General features: G+C 49.3%; 1 protein-coding gene across 2 annotated transcripts in view; it reads right to left on the reverse strand.

Moving 5' to 3' along the window:
- The window catches only part of irf2b (interferon regulatory factor 2b), a 163,788-nt gene that overhangs the window by 115,342 nt on the left and 25,005 nt on the right, over positions 1-23,441 (reverse strand). The gene's annotated exons all lie outside the window — the stretch shown is intronic.

Consider the following 23,441-nt stretch of genomic DNA (forward strand, 5'->3'; position numbering starts at 1 on the left):
GGATAAAGCATCACCATTAGGCGGGTATCATCACGGCATGCAGATATTGACAACATTGTTGCTGGTTCAGGAGACAGCACGCCATGGCTTCGCTCCAGGGGGGGTCCCGGGGCTCATGTGGGTCGAGTAGATAGTTGGGCACCATGACCCCCCCCCCCAACCCCACTTCCCCCCCCCCCCGTGCCGGGGGGGAAGCCTGGGTGCACCCTCATGGCACTTACCCTGGCAGCCCGGGTGAGGTCGTGCAGCTTCTTGCGGCACTGCTCCCCCGTCCGGGGGGTCTGCCCCACAGCACTGACTGCAGTGCCCACCTCCCGCCAGCCTTGCCTCACCGCGCTGGATGGCTGGCGATGCCCACGTCTTGGGCAGAGGGTGTCCCTTCTCCGCTCCACCTCATCCACCAGGGTGTCCAGGTCCGTCCGTATCCCGGAACCTCGGTGCGGCTCTTCGGGGCTCAGCCATCTCCTCAGTTCTCCTCCGGGTCCTCTGTGCGCGGTTCGCGCAATTTATGACGCAGCGCTGCGTCATTCGGGCGTCGCACGGTGACGACGCGGCCTTCGCGGAACGCCCCCCCGAGGTTCTCGCGGCCCCGATCCTAGCCCATTTTCGGGCCCTGAATCGGTCGGGATCGGGGCCGTTCCGCGCCGTCGTGAACCTCAACGGCGTTCACGACGGCGCGGCCACTTCGGCATTTACCATCCAGTTAAGATTAGACTCAAAAAATACAAGCTTTGAAATCAGGATTAGTGCATCCGTCAGAACGTTTAAGAGATCATTGTTCAGACAACAGTTCACACATGCTCTCCCACTGAGCGTCCAAACTGTGAACAAAGAACAAAGGATAATACAGCACAGGAACAGGCCCTTCGGCCTCCAAGCCTGGACCGGTATTGATACCACCATTGCCAAAACCGTCAGCACTTCCTTGTGCCGTATCCCTCTGTACCCATCCTATCCACGTGTTTGTCAAGATGCCTTTCGAACGCCGTTAATGTATCTGCTTTCACAACCTCCTCTGGCAACACGTTCCAGCACTCACCACCCTCTGCGTAAAAAAACATGCTTCACTCATCTCCTCTAAACTTTTCCCCACGGACCTTAAACCTATGCCCCCCCTGGTGACTGACCCCTCCACCCTGGGAAAGAGTGCCTGCCCATCCACTCTATCTATGCCCACCATAATCTTGACGACCTCTATCAGGTCACCCCTCAACCTCTGTCTTTCTAATGAAAACAGTCCGAGTCTATTCAGCCTCTCCACATAGCTAACACCCTCTAGACCAGGCAACATCCTGGTAAACCTCCTCTGCTCCCTCTCCAAAGCCTCCACCTCCTTCTGGTAGAGTGACCACCAGAATTGTGGCAATATTCCAAGTGCGGCATTTGCCAAGGTTCTATACAACTGTAGCATGACTTGCCAGATTCCATCACACCATTCACTTCCATTGGAAAGCATGTCTTCCAGAAGCACATTAACAGATTTAGAAGCATGTTGAGTGTTACTTTCCAGTTAAATAAATGGCTAGCAGTTCATACATAACCTATGTCTAAATGTCTAACATTGTCTGATGGTGGATAGTTAAACTCCCATTGATAAAGCATCGACAAATATTATTCCAAAGTGTTGTTGAAATTCATTTATAGGCTGTTGCTGTCACTGGCTAGGCCAGCATTTGTTACCCATCCCTAATTACCCTTGAGAAGGTGGTGGTGAGCTGCCTTCTTGAACTGCTGCAGTCCATGTACACCACAGTGCTGAAGGGAGTGAGTTCCAGGATTTTGACACAGCGACAGTGATGGAACGGTGATATATTTGCAGGTCAGGATGGTGAGTGACTTGGGGAGGAACTTCCAGGTGGTGGTGTTCCCATGTATTGCTGCCCTTGTCATCATAGATGGTAGTGATCATGGGTTTGGAAGGTGCTGTCCAAGGAGCCCTGGTGAATCCCCGCAGTGCATCTTGTAGATGTTATACACGACTGCCGTGATCATCAGTGGTGGAAGGAGTGAATGCTTGTGGGCTGATGGCTATTAAGCGGGCTGCTTTGTCCTGGATGGTATTGAGCTTCTTGAGTGTTTTTGGAATTGCACTCATCCAGGAAAGGGGAGTATTATGGGCAGCACGGTAGCACAGTGGGTAGCACTGTTTCTTCACAGCTCCAGGGTCCCAGATTCGATTCTCGGCTTGGGTCACTGTCTGTGTGGAGTCTGCACGTTCTCCCAGTGTCTGCATGGGTTCCTTCCGGGTGTTCTGGTTTCCTCCCGGAGAGACGTGCTGTTAGGTGCATTGGATATTCTGAATTCTCCCTGTGTACCTGAACAGGCACCGGAATGTGGCGACTAGGGGCTTTTCGCAGTAACTTCATTGTAGTGTTAATGTAAGCCTGCTTCTGACAATAAAGATTATTATTATTATTATTGCATCGCGCTCCTGGCTTGTGTCTTGTAGATAGTGGACAGTCTTTGAGGACTCAGAGGGTGAGTTACTCGCTGTAGGATTTCGAGACTCTAATTTGCTCTAGTAGCCATTTATGTGGCTGATTCAGTTCAGTTTCTGGTCAATGGTAACTCCCATAGGTTGACGCCAGAGTGGTTCCCGCAGCTCCAGCCGGCACCAAAGGACCGGTACGAGTTCGCGCATGCGCGGAACGGGCGGCATATTTCGGCGGATGCGCGAGGGTTCTCTTCTCCGCGGCTGCCCCTGGGCCATATGCCGGAGCCCTACAGGAGTCTGGCGCGAGGAAAGAAGGCCCCCATGGAACCAGCCCGCCTGCCGATTGGTAGGCCCCAATCGCGGGCCAGGCCACCGTGGGGAACCCCCCCCCACAGGACGGCCCCCGCACACTTACCTGCCAGGTCCCACCATGTGTGATGTGAGTAATCCACGCCGGCGGAACTGGGCAAAACTTGTTGACCACTCGGCCATCGGATCGCTGGTGGGGCCGCTGTCAACGCTCCCCGACCGGCGTGGCGGGAATCCACCGGCGCCCGCAAAACGGCACCGGAGAATAGGGAAGCCAGCGTCGGGGCGGCAGGGTGGGATTAGCACCTCCCCCCGGAGATTCTCCGACCCGGCGCAGGGTCGGAGAATCACGGCTACAATGTTTTGACCTCAACCACTTTCTGTGGTAGCGAATTCCAGAGGCTCACCACTCTCTGGGTGAAGAATTTCTCCTCAACGGACAATGATTAGATTCTCTCTTTTTGCAGATGGCCATTGCTTGGTGCTTAATGTGGCACAACTATTACTTACCACTTGTCAGTCCAAGCCTGATATTATCCAGGTCTTGCTACATTTGGACAGGGACTGTTTCCGTGTCTGAGAAGCCGTGAATAGTGCCAAACATTGTACAGTTATCAGCGAACATGGTCACTCCTGACCTTATAATGGAAGGAAGGCCATTGATGAAGTTGCTGAAGATATTTGGGCAAGGTGAAAAAATTTGCAAAATTGTTTGATGGATGGTTGTACTGCGTAATAATGACAGTTTCGTATTTTGGGATCATAAATCAAGCTGATAATGAACTCGCTTTTAATCTGATTTAATCTTCATTTGTGTCACAAGTAGGCTTACATTAACACTGCAATGAAGTTACTGTGAAATTCCCCTAGTCACCACACTCCGGTGCCTGTTCGGGTACCCTGAGAGAGAATTCAGAATGTCTAATTCACCTGACAAGCACGTCTTTCGGGCCATTCCGTTCCTTGAAATGTTAACTCCATGACAATAATTTGCATTTAGAAGCACTTTTAACGTAGCAAAACAGCGCCTGGAACTTCTCAGGAGCATAATCAAACAGAATTGAGCACTGCGCCACATAATATTAAACTGGGCGACCATAAGCTTGGTCAAAGAGGTAAGTTATAAGGAGCATCACAAATGAGGAGAGAGAGAGGTAGATAAGTGAAGATGTTTAGTGGAGGAACTATAGAGTGTAGGACCTTGGCGCAACCACCAATGAAGGAGCAATGGAAATGGAAGGATGGGTCATCAGCCAGAATGGGAGAAACAAAGGGTTGAAGGAGGTGACAGAAGTTGGAACAGACAAGATCAAGGAAAGATTCAAGTGTGGAGATCACTTTAAATACAAAGTGAAACTAAGAGAGAATTTGGGAAATAGATGCGATTGGATTATTGATTGTGAGGCCAATAGACTTCTGGGAAGTTTTTTTTAAAATAAATTTAGAGTATCCAATTAATTTTTTCCAATTAAGGGGCAATTTAGCGTGGCCAATCCACCTACCCTGCACATCTTTTGGGTTGTGGGGGCGAAACCCACGGAAACACGGGGACAATGTGCAAACTCCACACGGACAGTGACCCAGAGCCGGGATCGAACCTGGGGACCTCGGCGCCGTGAGGCAACCGTGCTAACCCCTTGCGCCACCGTGCTGCCCGACTTCTGAGAAGTTAATCTCTGGCCGAGGTTACCACGGGGATGAAAGCTCATGAAAAATAATTAATTAAAGCTAATTGGGTTTTGAATACAGCTGGTAAGAGCATTCCAGAAAACATAAGAGACAGGCAGGGATCTCTTGGGGAAGAACCATGGAGAGTTGTCGGAGAATAGGATAGGGACCAAAAAACAGCAGACTGTGGTAGCCGGGCAGCATTGGCTGGGAGGGATGTGCCTTTTGGAGGCCTGTGGAAATTGGGTGCAGTGAGGCTGCAGTCTCAATGGGCTTTGGGTCCACCTTCTGCATGAGCAAAGGAACCAAATCTCACTCTGGGAAATGCAGAGAGCTGTGGGATTCAGTAACTGAGTTTAATGCCATTTTTGCTGAGGGGGAAGTGCTTGTCATCGTGTGTGATGCACCTTTGATCTAATGATTATTTAAAGTGATATTTACCTTTATTGGAAGTATTGAATGTTACAGTAAACGTTTTGATAAGTGAAATCTTGTCCATCGGTTTTCTTCCACTGGGTCGCTTGGGAAAATCATCTCTTTGAAAAGGTTATTGGTCTCTACAGGGATCATAATACAAGACACTGACAGACTAAAAGTCAAATGTAAATCAGTAAGCAGAAAGGTGATGGGTTGCTCGGACTTTGTGAGAGTTTGGAAAGCAGTATTTTACATTAACTCATGTTTACAGTGCACAAGGTGACCAGAAGAGCATTGGTATGGGGGAAATAAAATTAAAACTTGCACCTGGGAGCCCCTCGAGGGGACTCGGGGATGAAGCAGTTCCTCGATGGACTGGACATGTTGGTTGTGGGGAAGACAAGAGATGGGGGCTGGAAGCACCATTAGAACTGGGAGAAGTCATGGAGAGTATCAACTCCATGCAGGCGGGGAAGGCACCGGGATCAGTGGATTCCTGGCAGACTTTTACAAACAATTCGCGACAGCATTGGCCCTGCACCTGCGGGAGATGTTCACAGACTCAAGCAATTAGACGCACCATGCCACCGACGCTGGCACAAGTCTCAATATTGCTGATAGCCAAAAAAGACAAAACCCGACGGAATGCGGGTCCTAGAGGCCCATCTCACTGCTCAACGTAGACGCAAAGGCCCTGCAAAGCGGGAGAGCTGCGTGCCAGAGATAGTAGCAGAGGACCAAGTGGGCTTTGTCAAGAGCAGGCAGCTAACATCAAACATCAGGCGCCTGCTGAACATGATCACGACCCCACCCAGCAAGAGAACACCAGAACTGCTCATCTCCCTGGACACAGAAAAGGCCTTTGACAGAGTCGATGTGGATTTTAGATTTAGATTTATTGTCCCGTGTACCGAGGTACAGTGAAAAGTATTGTTCAGCGTACAGTCCAAGCAGATCATTCCATACATGAAAAACACACACAATGTAAACACACAGGCATCGGGTGAGCATTGGGAGTGTAGTGCTATTCAGTTAAGAAGATGCATGGAGAGATCAGTTCAGTCCATAAGAGGGTCATTCAGGAGTCTGGTAACAGTGGGGAAGAAGCTGTTTTTGAATCTGTTAATGCGTGTTCTCAGACTTTGTATCTCCTGCCTGATGGAAGAGGTTGGAAGAGAGAATAACCCAGCTGGGAGGGGTCTTTGATTATGCTGCTTTCCCAAAGCAGCGGGAGGTGTAGACAGAGTTAATGGATGGGAGGCAGGTTCGCGTGATGGACTGGACGGTGTGGAAGTACCTCATCGCGGTACTGGAATGGTTTAGGTTTGAACCAGGATTCACCTCCTGGGTGAAACTACTGTACTGTGCTCCCATGGCAAGTCTACAGACAAACACCACCAGCTCTTAATACTTCCAGCTGCACAGAGGCATGAGGCAGGGATGGCCGCTGCTGTTTGCTCTGGAAATCGAGCCACTGGTGATCACCCTCAGAACGGCAAAGGGGTGGAGAGGTATCCAAAGGGGGAACAGAGAACATAGAGTTTCACTCTATTCGGGTGATCTGCTCCTCTACACCTCGAACCCGCGGGTCAGCATGGAAGGGATAATGAAGCTCCTAAAGGAGTTCAAGGCCTTCCCGGGTTACAAACTTAACCTGAGCAAAAGTGAGATATTCCTTGAGAACCTGCAGGAGGGAGAGACAGAGCTGGAGGGACTGCTGTTCAAACAGGCCCAGACCAAATTCCCATACCTGGGGATCCATCCTGGGAGGTAGACAATGTTGGCCGAGTGGCGTGAGTATGTCATGTGCTTCCTTTTTAAAAATAAATTTAGAGTCGCCAATTATTTTTCTTTTCCAATTGAGGGGCAATTTAGCGTGGCCAATCCACCTAACCAGCACATCTGTGGGTTGTGGGGTGAAATCCACGCAGACATGGGGAGAATGTGCAAACTCCACATGGACAGTGATCCAGGGCCGGGATTCGAACCCGGATCCTCAGTGCCACAGTCCCAGTGCTAACCACTGCACCACATGCCGCCCTATGTCATGTGATTCCTGGCTTGAGACAATTCACACTTCAATTACCTGCGATTATCCCTCACTCCACTCCCACTGTTTATTGCTGTAAAGACTGGTTTATCTGTAAAGACTCAGCTCAGTGGGCTAGACAGCTGGTTTGTGATACATAACAAGACCAGCAGCACGGGTTCAATTCCTGGACCAGCTGAGAATTCTGAATTCTCCCTGTGTACGCGAACAGGCGTCGGAATGTGGTGACTAGGGGCTTTTCACAGTAACTTCATTGCAGTGTTTATGTAAGCCTACTTGTGACAATAAAAAGATTATTATTATTTTATCAAGCCTCGCATTCCAATCATTCTTCACATTCTAATCTGTAATCTTGCAATTGTGTCTCCCCTATATATGCTGGGATTGTAAACCTGCCTCCACTTCACCTGATGAAGGGAAGCGCTGCAAAAGCTTGTGAGTTCAAATAAAACTCTTGGAATTTGACCTGGTGGTGTGAGACTTCTTATTGTATTTATAAAGCTCCTTACCCAGCTTCAAGATATTTACAGGGCTCTTATCACCAGTGAGGTACCTTTGAAGTGTAGTTACTGTTGTAATGCAGGAAATAAACAGTCAAATAAACAGATAACAATGGTATGGATGAAAATTTCAGGAACCAAGGTGTCTCATCGGGCTACAGTGGCTCTTGGCCAGCGGGTCTGACCATTACATTGTTCTGGTGGTGACTAGGTCCCTTAAGCCCTACTCTTGGGGGGTCGTCGCTCGTCAGAATAGGGGATGGCCAATGCTGTGTACATCATAATCCATGGAAGCCTTGACCCCCCTAGACCCCCTTTTCTGCGTTCACGGCAATTGACAGTTCTTTGGCCCTTTGTAGATCCAAGGCGGATTCTGCTAACAGTTTCCTTTGGGCAGTCATGTTATTAATGCCACATATCAGATGATCCCGCAACATCTCATGGAGGGATGGGCTGAAGTCACAATGATCTGCCAGCTTGCAAAGGCACGTCAGAAATTCCTAGAACTCCGGGTCTCCCCCTGACCGTGTTGAACGGTATCTCTGCACTATTACTGACTGTTTAGGGTCATCATCATTCACGACAAGTTCCACCAATTCGCTAAAGGTTTTCGAGTCTGGGGCTGCTGAATAGGTGAGACTTTTAATTACGCTGAAAGTTGGGGCCCCGCAGGCGGTCAGGAGTATTACCTTTTCCGGCCTTCCCCAACAATACCATTCGCAGGAATAAATACCGCATCTGTTTGGTATACTGGCACAATCTTCTACACCTGCATCAAAGGCCTCTAGCGTTCCAAAAAGCAACATTTTAAAATCACACCAACATCACTCTCAAGCTGCGGAATTTAGGCGCAGTCGGGATGTCCAGAATCGCAACCGTAGTTTTCCTCGTTGCCAATATTAAAGCTCAAGAGTCCCATGAAGGTGATTTCAAATGACAATTTATTTTAAACCGAAAGAAAAGGCCACAAAGCGGCATACAAAATCAGACCCCCGACAAGGATTACCGAGCATGACGGTCCCAATCTGGGCGGCTTTTATGAGGTGATTGCTATGAGCCTCAGCTGGTGGACCTCTGTCTATTAGCGGGGAGCTCCTATTTCACGAGCCCCACGGGGAAATCAATAGTGGGTCACGTGAGGGTTATTACAGGGTCTGAGTCTCAGCTCTGAAGGGTCAAACAGAACACCAAGGTAGAGCTGACTCTAATTCTAACTCTTTTATCTCAAACACTTTAATGACTTTGTGACTATAGCAGCCAGAGAAACTTCGTACAATTACACTGATGCATTCTTATGTGTTATATTGCATTCTGCAATTTCACGCCAGCTATTGAATGGTCCTTTTTCTTTGAGACTCTGTGGGAACATTTTCTAATAGATGTTGTTTTAATCCCATTTATGAGACTACTACCCAAGCTGGGTATTTGTTAGGATCTGGCTTGACAAACCAAAATTGTTTTAAAGAATGTATTGTGTAGAAGAATGAAGGGTAAGGAAATAAACTGCAAGACTCCAAGATTAAACTGAAACATCAAAAGAATCTTTACTATACAATCTTGAACTAAACAAACACAAGCAATAAAGACTAAATAGTTATACTGAGCAAATAAGATAATGATTCTAAGCAATATGCACTTCAACCTCAACTCAATTCAACAGACTTAGCCCAGCTTAACATTTTAGAACATAGAACATAGAACAATACAGCGCAGTACAGGCCCTTCGGCCCACGATGTTGCACCGAAACAAAAGCCATCTAACCTACACTATACCATTATCATCCATATGTTATTTTCACTCTGGCTTTCACCCTGATAGGGGGCGAAATTCTCCCCCAACGGCGGGATGCCCGCCGACTGGCGCCAAAGCCCGGCGCAAATCAGACGGGCATCGCGCCGGCAAAAAGGTGCGGAAGTCTCCGCATCTTTGGCGGCCTAGCCCCAACATTGAGGGGCTAGGCCGACGCCGGAGGGATTCCGCCCCGCCAGCTGGCGGAAATGGCGTTTGTTGCCCCGCCAGCTGGCGCGGAAATGTGGCGCATGCGCGGGAGCGTCAGCGGCCGCTGTCAGTTTCCCCGCGCATGCGCGGGAGCGTCAGCGGCCGCCGAAAGTTTCCCGCGCATGCGCAGTGGGGAGAGTCTCTTCCGCCTCCGCCATGGTGGAGGCCGTAGCGGAGGCGGAAGGGAAAGAGTGCCCCCGCGGCACAGGCCCGCCCACAGATCGGTGGGCCCCGATCGCGGGCCAGGCCACCGTGGGGGCACCCCCCGGGGTCAGATCGCCCCGCGCCCCCCCCCCAGGACCCGGAGCCCGCCCACGCTGCCTGGTCCCGCCGGTAAATACCAGGTTTGATTTACGTCGGTGGGACAGGCAGTTTCTGGGCGGGACTTCGGCCCATCCGGGCCGGAGAATCCAGCGGGGGGGGTCCCGCCAACCGGCGCGGCTGGATTCCCGCCCCCGCCCAATCTCCGGGAGCGGAGACTTCGGCGGGGGCGGGGGCGGGATTCACGGCGGCCAACGGCCATTCTCCGACCGGCGGGGGTCGGAGAATGACGCCCAGGCTTTTAAACATACTCATACTCTGGGAGGCAGTCCCTTTATCTTTGAGTCTGGCTGTACAGGTCAAGGCTCTGGTCTATGTATATTCCTATCAGTCCAACCTGCTAATCCAAGTATAAGTGTCACTGACAGTCACATGGCATGGCCTACCAGATACCTGTAGAAACTCTCTTGGCATTCACTCCATTGTTGGGACGTCTCCTCTCTTTACAGAGCTACTTTGTCCTGTGTCCAATTCTCTAGAATCCCCTCATTGCCTCTTTAAACATAAAGAACTGAGTTCTCTGTTAAACACAATAGACTAGACGTGTACAGACTCCAGGTCAGCTTGTCTTACACATACTTTTTCCCTGAACAAACCCACCAGTTTTCCTTTTAAAGGAATTTTCTCCATAGCAACCTCAGGGTTTTCTTGTTTCTAAAAGCCTCTCAGCTGGTTCAATAGTTCAAGCATGGTTTGCAAGTAAACCAAACCAAATAAACAGTACCCCAATTCCCCTTAAACTGAAACCAAAACTCTACATTCTTAATGCTGAATATAATCCACAATAGAGACAGCTATAAAAATCTGCATGGACACTTACAGCTCTACTCTCTACAGGCGTTACATTCTCTGCCACCAGAATAAAATGCAAACATTTCAAATTCCCTCTTTTGCACCTTTCCCAAGTGCTTTAAAACACAAATTAAACAATTCCATCAGCTGGAAGGGAAGGAGTCTCCAGGCTAACAGAGAAGTGCTGTCCAATTGGTGGCATTTTCAAAACGTTAGATTTTTTAAAAACCTGAAACCCAGAGCTTGAGCCCTTACCACCAAAGACACATCTCCAACTGGGTAACAATTTGGTTTTAAGGACTCTTCTGGCCGTTCACACTACATCAGTTTTAGAGCAGAATCTTGAGAGCTGAAGACAAATTGCACTGGCATCCTTTGCAAAAGTCTCCACTTCCATATGTGCTACATTTCATAGAATTTCATAGAATTTACAGTGCAGAAGGAGGCCATTCGGCCCATCAAGTCTGCACCGGCTCTTGGAAAGAGCACCCTATCCAAGGTCAACACCGCCACCCTATCCCCATAACCCAGTAACCCCACCCAACACTAAGGCAATTTTGGACACTAAGGGCAATTTAGCAAGGCCAATCCACCTAACCTGCACATCTTTGGACTGTGGGAGGAAACCGGAGCACCTGGAGGAAACCCACGCACACACGGGGAGGATGTGCAGACTCCGCACAGACAGTGACCCAAGCTGGAATCGAACCTGGGACCCTGGAGCTGTGAAGCAATTGTGCTATCCACAATGCTACCGTGCTGCCCTGGGAGAACATAAATCAATTGAACATGAAATATTTAAAGTTGTTTCTTAATACTTGCATGGCAAGATGGAATTTGCTCATCATTGGCTGCTATGGATAAGGAGAAACTTCCACACACATTTGGGTATGACTCAGGGATACCATCACCACCAAGCAATCGGACAACATCGCATCCTTGCTTTGAAGCCCTGTATAAAATAATAGCTTCTTCCACTATCAAATCATTAATGGCTGGAAATTGTGAACAGCACAATTACTGCTAGATGCTCCTGGCAGACAGTACTTAGTCCCAGGAATAAGCAAAAGCACAAAGAGGGCCACTTCCATTCTCCGGAAGGCATGTTAGTTTTGCACTTCCACCCTATCATTTTATTTCACATGCCGACTGACCCAAACACTTGAAGCATTTTCTGCTGTATTTTACCTTTCAAACGTTTAGAGATTTCCCTTCTAGCTCCCATCTGCAGCCATTTTTGTCATTTACTCTGCAGATTCAGAGAGAATCCTGCGACCCTGATCAGAGAAAAGGCAATTTTCTCATCTTTGTGATTTTTCTGATGTGGAGATGCCGGCGTTGGACTGGGCTGAGCACAGTAAGAAGTCTTACAACACCAGGTTAAAGTCCACCAGGTTTGTTTCAAATCACTAGCTTTCGGAGCACTGCTCCTTCCTTAGGTGAATGAAGAGGTAGGTTCCCGAAACATATATATAGACAAAATCAAAGATACAAGACGATACTCTGAATGCGAGCATTTGTAGGTAATTACGTCTTTACAGATCCAAAGAGAGGGGTAATCCCAGGTTAAAGAGATGTGAATTGTCTCAAACCAGGACAGTTGCTAGGATTTCGTAAGCCCAGGCCAGATGGTGGGGGGTGAATGTAATGCGACATGAATCCAGGGTTCCGGTTGAGGGTTCATGTGTGCGGAACTTGGCTATAAGTTTCTGCTCGGCGATTCTGCATTGTTGAGCGTCCTGAAGGCTGCCTTGGAGAACGCTTACCCGGAGATCAGAGGCTGAATGCCCTTGACTGCTGAAGTGTTCCCCGACTGGCAATTGTCGCGCGATGTCTGTTCATCCGTTGATGACCATGCAGAGTCTGCATGGTCCCGCCAATGTACCACGCTTCGAGACCCTCTTATGGACTGAACTGATCTCTCTGCACATCTTCTATACTGAGTAGTACTACACTCCGCTGCCTGTGACTTTGTATTTACATTGTGTGTTTATGTATGTCCTATGTTTTTCATGAATAGAATGATCAGTCTGGACTGTATGCAGAACAATACTTTCCACTGCACCTCGGTACACGTGACAATAAACCCAAATCCAAATCCATGATCTGTTTTTGCCAGTTGACTGCACAATCACTACCTGGGATCTACCAAATACAGCATTTATTAACCGTGTCACTGGAGGAGCTATCTACAGGGTATTCATGGGGTATGAAACTAGGCTTTTAATTAAATGCAGGAAATATTATTTAGCTCTGGAACGATCAAAAATGAGGAATTCAGAGAATGTAATTTTGCTTGTAAGTTGTTAATTAATTAGAGAGAAAATTAGTGTTAGTGAATGAGTTTATGAGTGAGTGGATGATCGAATGGATGAATATGCAAGGGTGCAAGATGCGGTAACTGGGTGACAATGTAGGGTGGCAACTGGGGAGGGTGGTACGGTCAGGCCAGGTAGGGTTGGGGGGGTTGGTGGGAGTGGGGGTAAATAGAGGGTCAGGGGAGAGAGTTTGGTGTCAGGAGGAATTTGGTTGGATTGGGGGGATTGAAGGAGGAAGTTGGAGGGTCACGGGTGGGGTGGTGGTAGTGGAGGGGGGGGGGGGGGGGGGGGGGGGTATTGTGTACTTATCCAGGAGTTAGACTAGGATTTATCTGTCCAACATTCCTGGGCAACTATTGAGGTCAGTAACTGGAAGTCGTCCAGTCTCTAACTCAGAATCGGAGGCTTTTTAGAAGGGGCCTGTGGAGCAGGGGAATTGCCCATCAGAACTTCAAATTTCCCTCGCAATTCCCATGGAGTCAGCATGTCGGGACTTCCAAGGAATTCTGAAGGCGTCTTGGGGGACACAACCGGTCTCCAACGATCCGAAGGCCGGAAGATCTGGGATTATTTCCTTGGAAAACAAAACAAAATGCTCCACACACAGGACACCTGAACTTCTTATATAATCTACCAAAATCTACAACTAGGAGCACAAACGAGAATGAAAGAGAAAATGCTGGAAAATCTCAGCAGGACTGGCAGCATCTGTAGGGAGATTCATGGGATGCTCATTCCTCATTTTCCTTGAACTGAGGGTAGTTAACAGTCAACCCCATTGCTGTAAGGTTGGAGTCACATGTAGGCCAGACCAGGTACAGATGGCAGATTTCCTTCCTCAAGGATAGTAGTGAGCTAAATGGGTTTTTATGACAATCAATGATCATTCATGGTCACCGCCATCTCTGTAACCAGCTTTATCTCGGCAGCACGGTAGCACAAGTGGATAGCCCTGTGACTTCACAGCGCCAGGGTGCCAGGTTCGATTCCCTGCTGGGTCACTGTCTGTGCGGCGTCTACACGTTCTCCCTGTGTCTACGTGGACTTCCTGCGGGTGCTCCGGTTTCCTCCCACAGCCCAAAGATGTGCAGGTTAGGGGATTGGCAATGATAAATTGCCCTTAGTGACCAAAAATGTTAGGAAGGATTATTGGGTTACGGGGATAGGGTGGAAATGAGGGCTTAAGTGGGTCAGTGCCGACTTGATGGGCCGAATGGCCTCCTTCTGCACTGTATGTCCTATGTTCTATGTTCTATCTGGCAGATGTTTATTAACAGAGTTTAAATTCCACCAGCTACCATGATAGGATTTGAACCCATACCTCCAGAGTATAAAGTATGGCCTCCAGATTGCTCATTCAGTGATATAATCACTATCTCCCCATTTCATAGAATCATAGAATTTACAGAGCTGAAGGAGGCCATTCGGCCCATCAAGTCTGCACCGGCCCTTAGAAAGTGCACCATACCTCCACCCTATCCCAGTAACCCCACCAAACCTTTTTTGGACACTAAGGGCAATTTAGCATGGCCAATCCACCTGATCTACACATCTTTGGATTGTGGGAGGAAACCGGAGCACCCGGAGGAAACCCCGCAGACACGGGGAGAATGTGCAGACTCCGCAGACAGCGACCCAAGCCGGGAATCGAACCTGAGACCCTGGTACTGTGCTAACCACTGTGCTACCGTGCCACACAAGAATCAAGATTGATTTTCATCAACTTTGAGTTCTCAAGTTGATGCATTGCATTCAGATCAAGTGACAAGACCCAAGATAGCCAAACAGTAATGGGAATCAGAAATTTCTATTTCATTTCAAATCTTTTCTGTCTTTTCTCACTCAAGCAACCAGGGGCGAAATTCTCCGGAAACGGCGCGATGTACGCCGACTGGCGCCCAAAACGGCGCAAATCAGGCAGCCATCGCGCCGCCCCAAGGGTGCGGAATGCTCCGCATCTTTGGAGGCCGAGCCCCAACCTTAAGGGGCTAGGTCGGCGCCGGACGAATTTCCGCCCCGCCAGCTAGCGGAAAAGGCCTTTGGTGCCCCGCCAGCTGGCGCGGAAATGACATTGCCGGGCGGCGCATGCGCGGGAGCGTCACCGGCCGCTGACAGCTTCCCACGCATGCGCAGTGGAGGGAGTCTCTTCTGCCTCCGCCATGGTGGAGACCGTGGCGGAGGCGGAAGGGAAAGAGTGCCCCCACGGCACAGGCCCGCCCGCGGATCGGTGGGCCCCGATCGCGGGCCAGGCCACCGTGGGAGCACCCCCCGGGGCCAAATCGCCCCGCACCCCCCCCCCCAGGACCCCGGAGAATGCCCGCGCCGCCTTGTCCCGCCGGTAAGGTAGGTGGTGTAATTTACGCCGGCGGGACAGGCATTTTAGCGGCGGGACTTCGGCCCATCCGGGACGGAGAATCGAGCAGGGGGGCCCGCCAACCGGCGCGGCGCGATTCCCGCCCCCGCCAAATATCCGGTGCCGGAGACTTCGGCAACCGGCGGGGGCGGGATTCACGCCAGCCCCCGACGATTCTCCGACCCGGCGGGGGGTCGGAGAATCTCGCCCCAGATTACAATGACCAAGAGACAGAGACCAAAGTGATGAATTGAGCCTGCATATAAACTAGTGCAACAGGTAGATTAAACTAAGACTCAAAATCACTCGCTTCCTGACTACAATGGAAATTAATCTGTCATTTTACAATCGTCAATAATTCCATCTGCGTTGCCAGTAAGAAGACACAAATGTACAGGTTCAGAATGGTAGGCTAATTGAAGGCTGCAATTAAAGCTTATTTGTGCTTGTAAAATCACAATGACTGGGGGAACACTGAAACAAATTTGATCCAAGTGTTGGTCTCTGGAGATTGAAAGAAACTGGTTCAATGAAAAAGATGTGCTTTGATTTGATTTATTGTCACATGTACCGAAGTACAGTGAAAAGTATTTTTTTGAGGCCAAGGGAATGTACACAGTATGTACACAGTAGACAAAAAAAGAATAATCAACAGAGTACATTAACAAATGGTACATAGTGGTCACGAATGGACGGGGGTCTGCGTATTTTCGGCTCCATAGAGGGACGAGGCAGGGATGTCCTCTGTCCCCATTGTTGTTTGCACTGGCGATTGAGCCCCTGGCAATAGCATTGAGGGGTTCCAGGAAGTGGAGGGGAGTACTCAGGGGAGGAGAGGAACACCGGGTATCTCTTTACGCGGACGATTTATTGGTGTATGTGGCGGACCCGGCGGAGGGGATGCCAGAGATAATGCGGATACTTGGGGAGTTTGGAGAATTTTCAGGATATAAGCTGAACATGGGGAAAAGTGAGCTGTTTGTGGTGCATCCAGGGGAGCAGAGCAGAGAAATAGAGGACTTACCGCTGAGGAAGGTAACAAGGGACTTTCGCTACTTGGGGATCCAGATAGCCAAGAATTGGGGTACATTGCATAGGTTAAACTTAACGCGGTTGGTGGAACAGATGGAGGAGGACTTCAAAAGATGGGACATGGTATCCCTGTCACTGGCAGGGAGGGTACAAGCGATTAAAATGGTGGTCCTCCTGAGATTCCTCTTTGTGTTTCAGTGCCTCCCGGTGGTGATCACGAAGGCTTTTTTCAAAAGGATTGAGAAGAGTATCATGAGTTTTGTGTGGGCCAGGAAGACCCCGAGAGTGAGGAAGGGATTTTTGCAGCGTAGTAGGGATAGGGGGGGGGGCTGGCGCTACCGAGCCTGAGTGATTACTACTGGGCCGCCAACATCTCAATGGTATGTAAGTGGATGGGAGAAGAGGAGGGAGCGGCGTGGAAGAGATTGGAGAAGGCGTCCTGTAGGGGGACTTGCCTACAAGCCATGGTGACGGCGCCGTTGCCGTTCTCACCGAAGAAATACACCACAAGCCCGGTGGTGGTGGCTACTCTGAAAATTTGGGGGCAATGGAGACGGCATAGGGGAAAGACGGGAGCCTCGGTGTGGTCCCCGATAAGAAATAACCATAGGTTTGCTCCGGGGAGAATGGATGGGGGATTTGGAACATGGCAAAGAGCAGGAGTAACACAATTGAGAGATCTGTTTGTAGATGGGACGTTTGCAAGTCTGGGAGCGCTGGCCGAAAAATATGGGTTGCCCCAAGGGAATGCATTCCGGCATATGCAACTGAGGGCTTTTGCGAGGCAACAGGTGAGGGAATTCCCGCAGCTCCCGACGCAGGAGGTGCAGGACAGAGTGATCTCAAAGACATGGGTGGGGGACGGTAAGGTATCAGACATATATAGGGAAATGAGGGACGAGGGGGAGATTATGGTAGATGAGCTGAAAGGGAAATGGGAAGAAGAGCTGGGGGAGGAGATTGAGGAGGGGCTGTGGGCTGATGCCCTAAGTAGGGTAAACTCATCGTCCTCGTGTGCCAGGCTAAGCCTGATACAATTTAAGGTGTTACACAGGGCGCATATGACTGGAGCACGGCTCAGTAAATTTTTTGGAGTAGAGGATAGGTGTGCGAGATGCTCGAGAAGCCCAGCGAATCACACCCACATGTTCTGGTCATGTCCGGCACTACAGGGGTTTTGGGTGGGGGTGACAAAGGTGCTTTCGAAGGTGGTGGCGGTCCAGGTCGAACCAAGCTGGGGGTTGGCTATATTCGGGGTTGCAGAAGAGCCGGGAGTGCAGGAGGCGAAAGAGGCTGATGTTTTGGCCTTTGCGTCCCTAGTAGCCCGGCGCAGGATACTGTTGATGTGGAAGGAAGCCAAGCCCCCGGGTGTGGAGACCTGGATAAATGACATGGCAGGGTTTATAAAGCTGGAACGGATTAAGTTCGTCCTAAGGGGATCGGCTCAAGGGTTCACCAGGCGGTGGCAACCGTTCGTCGAATACTTCACAGGAAGATAGAGGGAATGGAAAAGAAGAAGACAGCAGCAGCAACCCGGGTGGGGGTGGGGGAGGAGGAACCAGAGGGATTCTCAGGGATTTTAATATATAAGTATAATATGTATAGGTTGTTGTTATAGATAATTGTATATTGGACGGTTAAAACATATTTTTGGAGAATATTTATCTGGGACAAGGCAGTTGCCATTTAGTTTTGTTTTTGTTTATATATTATTTATTTCTTGTTTATAAAACTGGCCATTGTTATTTATATTGTTATATTACTGTGTAAAGGATACACAATGTACTGTGATGGTTGGCCAAAAAATTTTCAATAAAATATATTTTTTTAAAAAATTTTTTAAATGGTACATCGACAAACAGTGATTGGTTACAGTGTGGAACAAGGGGCCAAACAAAGCAAATACATGAGCAAGAGCAGCATAGGAAGTCGTGAATAGTGTTCCTACAGGGAACAGATCAGTCCGAGGGGGAGTCGTTGAGGAGTCTAGTAGCTGTGGGGAAGAAGCTGTTCCTATGTCTGGATGTGCAGGGCTTCAGACTTCTGTATCTTCTGCCTGATGGAAGGGTCTGGAAGAGGGCAAAGCCTGGGTGGGAGGGGTCTCTGACAATGCTGTCTGCCTGCCTGAAGCAGCAGGAGGTGTAGACAGAACATTTAGGATGGAGACGAGGAGGAATTTCTTCATTCAGAGGGTGGTGGATCTTTGGAATTCTCTACCCCAGAAGCCTGTGGAAGCTCAATCACTGGGAATATTCAAGACAGAAATTGATAAGATTTCTGGATACTAATGACATCAAAGTATATGGAGTTAGCGCAGGAGAGTGGTACTGAGGTAAATGATCAGCCATGATCTAATTGAAATGCGGAACAGTCTCAATGGGCCGAATGGCCTCCTCCTGCTTCTACATTTCTATTCCTATGTTCCTAAAATATATTTTTCAATGATAATTACGGTGAAAACTTATTAGTCTTTACAGTGATGACTTCAAAAGCTCAAATTCAAATTCAAGTGGGTGAAGATGGTTGATTCCATGGTTTTGAATACCATACTTTTGCCGGTGGGGAAGGAGGGGGGCAATACAACCCCAGCCCTCGGCCTCACACAATAAAACACTTTATTGCCTCCAAGTGGTCTACCAGGGGCCACATGCTTTCAGGTGTCAGCTTTGGATCACCGGATAGAATTTTGTCTCTGAATCCAATGGTTGTCAAGTCATGTCCTGCTCCAGAGATTAAACACACGGGATGGGATTCTCCGGTCTCCCAGCCGCGTGTTGCTCGGCGCCAGGAGGTGCCGCGATGTTCGCTGGTAGTTGGATTCCCTGCTCCCGCTGCTGTCAATGGGATTTCCCACTGAAGCTACCCAATGCCACCAGGAAAGCCTCAGGAAAGAGAATCCCACCCCCAGCAAACGGCTGGAGAATTTCGGTCATGGTCTAAGATGTTGCTTTACTGCAGTATTGAGAGGGTACTGCACTGTTAACAATGCTGGCATTCGGCTGGGATGTTAAACAAAGCCCCATCTGCCATGTCAGGCTGATCTAAAAGATATCATGGAAGGGCGGTAAGTTCTCCTGGATAATATTTAGTGCCCAACCAACGCCATCAAAACAGATTATTTAGACCCTGTCTCATTGGAATTCGCTGTCTATGAGGATGGTGGAATAATTTCAATCATTTCAAAAGTAAATGGGATCGGTCCTTAAAGATTATAAGTACAGGAACTTCCGGTGACGGCGGACGGGAGGCAGCCGCACAATGGAGAGCCCCCACTCGGGAACGGCAATTTCGGGGCTTTAAGCCCGGTCCCAGGGTCCACGGAGGCGGCAGAAGCAGGGAGAAGGCACTGAGAAGACACAGGAGGGAAAAAAAACCCAAAGAAAAATGTCGAGGGTGAGCAAAAAAACAGCCGAAAAAAAAACAGCTGGAGGTCCGTCGGGCAGTGGAAAGGTCACCGCGGGGTCACCAGGAAAAATGGAGGCTGGAGCACCAGGGAAGGCCGCACTGCTTACGGCTGAAGAAATAACCAAGGTGATGGCTGCGGAATTTGAAAAGCAGTTGGCGCAGATTGCGAAATGCATGGAGACGGTGAGGAAGGAGATGAGGGAGGTTTTGAGTGTGCTGGTGGAGGAGGCGGTTTCCCCGGTGAGGACGGAGGTGGCGAGCGCAGTGGCGGAGGTGTGAGAGCAAGGGGAGGCGCTGAAGGAAGTGGAGGAGACGTTATTGCAGCACGGTGATCAACTTGCCTCGATGGGGAAAGAGATGCAGAAGGTGATGGATACTAACAAGGATCTGCGAGGAAAAATGGAAGACCTGGAAAATAGATCCAGGCGACAGAACTTGAGGATTGTGGGGCTGCCCGAAGGAGTTGAAGGACCGAAGTCGACTGAGGATTTTGCCGCGATGCTGGCAAAACTACTGGGGGAGGGGGAGGACCCCTCCGATATGAACTGGATCGGGCTCATCGGTCGTGGAGGCCTGTACCAAAGGCGAGTGAGCCGCCAAGGACAGTGACTCTGTGCTTCCGTAGATACAGGGTGAATGGAGAAGGTCCTGAGCTGGGCCAAGCAGAAGCGGGTGGTGCAGTGGACTGGAGCTGGTATACGTGTATACCAGGACTTTACGGTGGAGCTGGTAAGGAGGCGGGCTGCCTTCAACCAGGTGAAGAGGGCACTGTACATTAGCAAGGTGCGGTGCGGCATTGTATATCCAGCGAAGCTGAGGGTGACTTACAAGCTCAGGGACTTTTATTTTGGAACGGCGGAAGCAGCGGAGGAGTTTGCGAAAGCAGAAGGACTGTGGCAGAACTGACAAATTGAGGAATGGCCATGTGCCGATGTAACCTCATGACTGTATTTTCTTCTTTTTTATATCACTGCGCATGGGTGTAGAGATTAAAGGAGCCAAGGTGGTATATATTTGGACAAGGGAAGGGACGGGACTTTCACTCGAAATGAGAGTTCTTTGGGGTGTAGGTGGATATGCGGGGTTTGTGTGCTAAAAGGGGATCTTTGGGCTTTCCTGGGGCCAGGCAAGTGGGAAAGGGACCCGGGCGGGGGCCTCCACACTGGCCGGCGTGTGGTCTAGCCGGGTTGGAAAGTTGGGGGGGGAAGGAACCAAGGGTAGGGGGAGGAGTTTTACAAGAGGCAGTGGACGGGAAGAGCTGGAGACCTGGGTGGGGGGGGGGGGGGAGCTGTGAAAGATTAAGGGTGACTACGGGTAATTCCTGATTTCTTTTTGTCATTTGTTCATGTAAACATGCGGGTTGGGGTTTGGGGGTTGGTGGGTAGATGGGATTGTTGTTGTTATTATGAGGACTGACATATCTTGCTGATTATTGTTTATTGTTGATGGATGTAAATGTGGGAGAAAATGTGAAAATGGAGGAGAATAAAAACATTTTTTTAAAAAAGATTATAAGTACAGGACTGAACGGGGGGGTGATCTTAGTTCATAAGAAATTGGAGGAGGCCATTCATCCCATTGAGATATTCTGCCCTTCAATAAGATTATAGCCAATGGCGGCACAGTGACATGGTGGTTAGCACTGCTGCCTCACAGGTCCAGGGACCCGGGTTCAATTCCAGTCTTGGGTCACTGTCTGTGTGGAGTTTGCACGTCCTCCCCGTGTCTGCATGGGTTTCCTCCGTGTGCTCCGGTTTCCTCCCACATTCCAGGTGGATTAGGTGAATTGCCCCTTAATAGTGTCCAACGGGTTAGGTGAGGTTACAGGGTTAAGGAGACAGGGTGGGGGCTCTTTCAGAGGGTCGGTGCAGACTCGATGGGCTGACTGGCCTCCTTCTGCACTGTCATGATTCCATCTGATTGTAAACTCCCTCTCCCGAGTAGATCAAGCACTTGTCTAACTCGGTCTTGAATATATTCAATGACCCAAGAGGAAGGGGAAGAGAATTCCAAAGACTAATGACCCTCTGAGAGGATATACTTGCATTGGTGTGTGGCTTGGAGGGGAACTTCCAGGCGATGTTAATATGTGACAATCCCATCTGATGTTAATATTGGACATGTCAGATCCCAGAATGAAACCTGGCTTGATAGATCCTAATCCTGGCTGTAAATTACTGAACACGTTCACAAGAGTCTGCCGGTGTACTTTTAATACAAATAATACATCATCAATTAAACAAGAAAAATTAGCTATATTACACTGGACAAAAAGATTGGAAACATTTCAATACAAACACCAGATAATGATTCAAACTCACACTGCTCCTTTTATCCCAACAATATCCTTACAGCCACAAAACCACAGTAAAGATTTACCACCATCTCAACACCATGGTTTCTTGCTTGGGTTGGTCCAGTTGAAAACAATTTTCTTCCAGCCAATTTCTGAGCATTCACTAGATGCTTTTTCCCCAGTTGGCATCTCTCCCTGACAAACCAGAAAAAAGCCTTGCAATCCCTAAACTCAGTTCCACAACAGCCCGGCAGGATTTCTTATCAGAGAGCTTAAAATTTCTGCCTTCACTCTCTGGTAGACTCACACTGACTTGACTGCCCTTCTGATTTGCCATGTTTCTGTGTGTCTCTGGACACCTAGAAGGCCGCCTATTTCTCAGCACCAAGCCCACGAAAAAGATCCAAATAAAACTAGAACCATGTATCACCTTTCTTAACCCAAAAATATAAAAATAAATTGTACCTAAAGTTACTTGTTGTTCCTATCACTCCTCTTCCCAGTCTTAAATAGGAGACTCCTTTTTTTAACAAAACGTGCCCCAGTTCTAGCTCCCCCCACGCCCCCCCCCCCCTCTCCCCCGGTGAAGGAAACATCCTCCCCTCATCCTCCCTGTCAGGCCGCCTCAGAATCTTACACGTATCAATAAGATCACCTGTCATTTTTCTGAACTCCAACTAAGCCTAACCTGCCCAACGTTTCCTGATAAGACGACCCCATCATCTCAAGAATCAGTCTGAAGTTCGTTCTCTGAAGTCCTGCCAATGCAGGTATATCCCCCCTCAAGTAAGGAGAGAAAAGGACTGCACGGTGGCGCAGTGGTTAGCACTGCTGCCTCACGGCGCCGAGGTCCCAGGTTCGATCCCGGCTCTGGGTCACTGTCCATGTGGAGTTTGCACATTCTCCCGAGATTGCCATGGCAGGGTTGTGTGGTGTCATGGTCGCTGTTCTGAAGGCTGGGCAGTTTGCTGCAAACAATGGTTTGTTTGAGGTTGCGCGGTTGTTTGAAGGCAAGTAGTGGGGGTATGGGGATGACCTTGGCAAGATGTTCATCTTCATCGATGATGTGTTGAAGGCTGCGAAGAAAATGTAATTTCTCTGCTCCGGGGAAGTACTGTATTGGAAGTTCCCGTACCAGCCTCCCCGAACAGGCACCGGAATGTGGCGACTAGGGGCTTTTCACAGTAACTTCATTGAAGCCTACTTGTGACAATAAGCAATTTTCATTTATCATTTCATTTTCATTTCATTTCACGAAGGGTACTCTGTCGACAATCTCTGCAAGACTTGCCAGATCATCGACATAGGTACCACCATTACACGTGAGAACACCACCCACCAGGTACGTGGTGCATACTCGTGCGATTCAGCCAACGTTGTTTACCTCACACGCTGCAGGAAAGGATGTCCCGAAGCATGGTACATTGGCGAGACCATGCAGACGCTGCGACAATGGATGAACGGACATCGCGCAACAATTGCCAGGCAGGAATGTTCCCTTCCAGTCGGCGAACACTTCAGCAGGCAAGGGCATTCAGCCTCTCATC

The sequence above is a fragment of the Scyliorhinus torazame genome, chromosome 9 (assembly GCF_047496885.1).
Source record: "Scyliorhinus torazame isolate Kashiwa2021f chromosome 9, sScyTor2.1, whole genome shotgun sequence".
Classification (NCBI taxonomy): domain Eukaryota; kingdom Metazoa; phylum Chordata; class Chondrichthyes; order Carcharhiniformes; family Scyliorhinidae; genus Scyliorhinus; species Scyliorhinus torazame.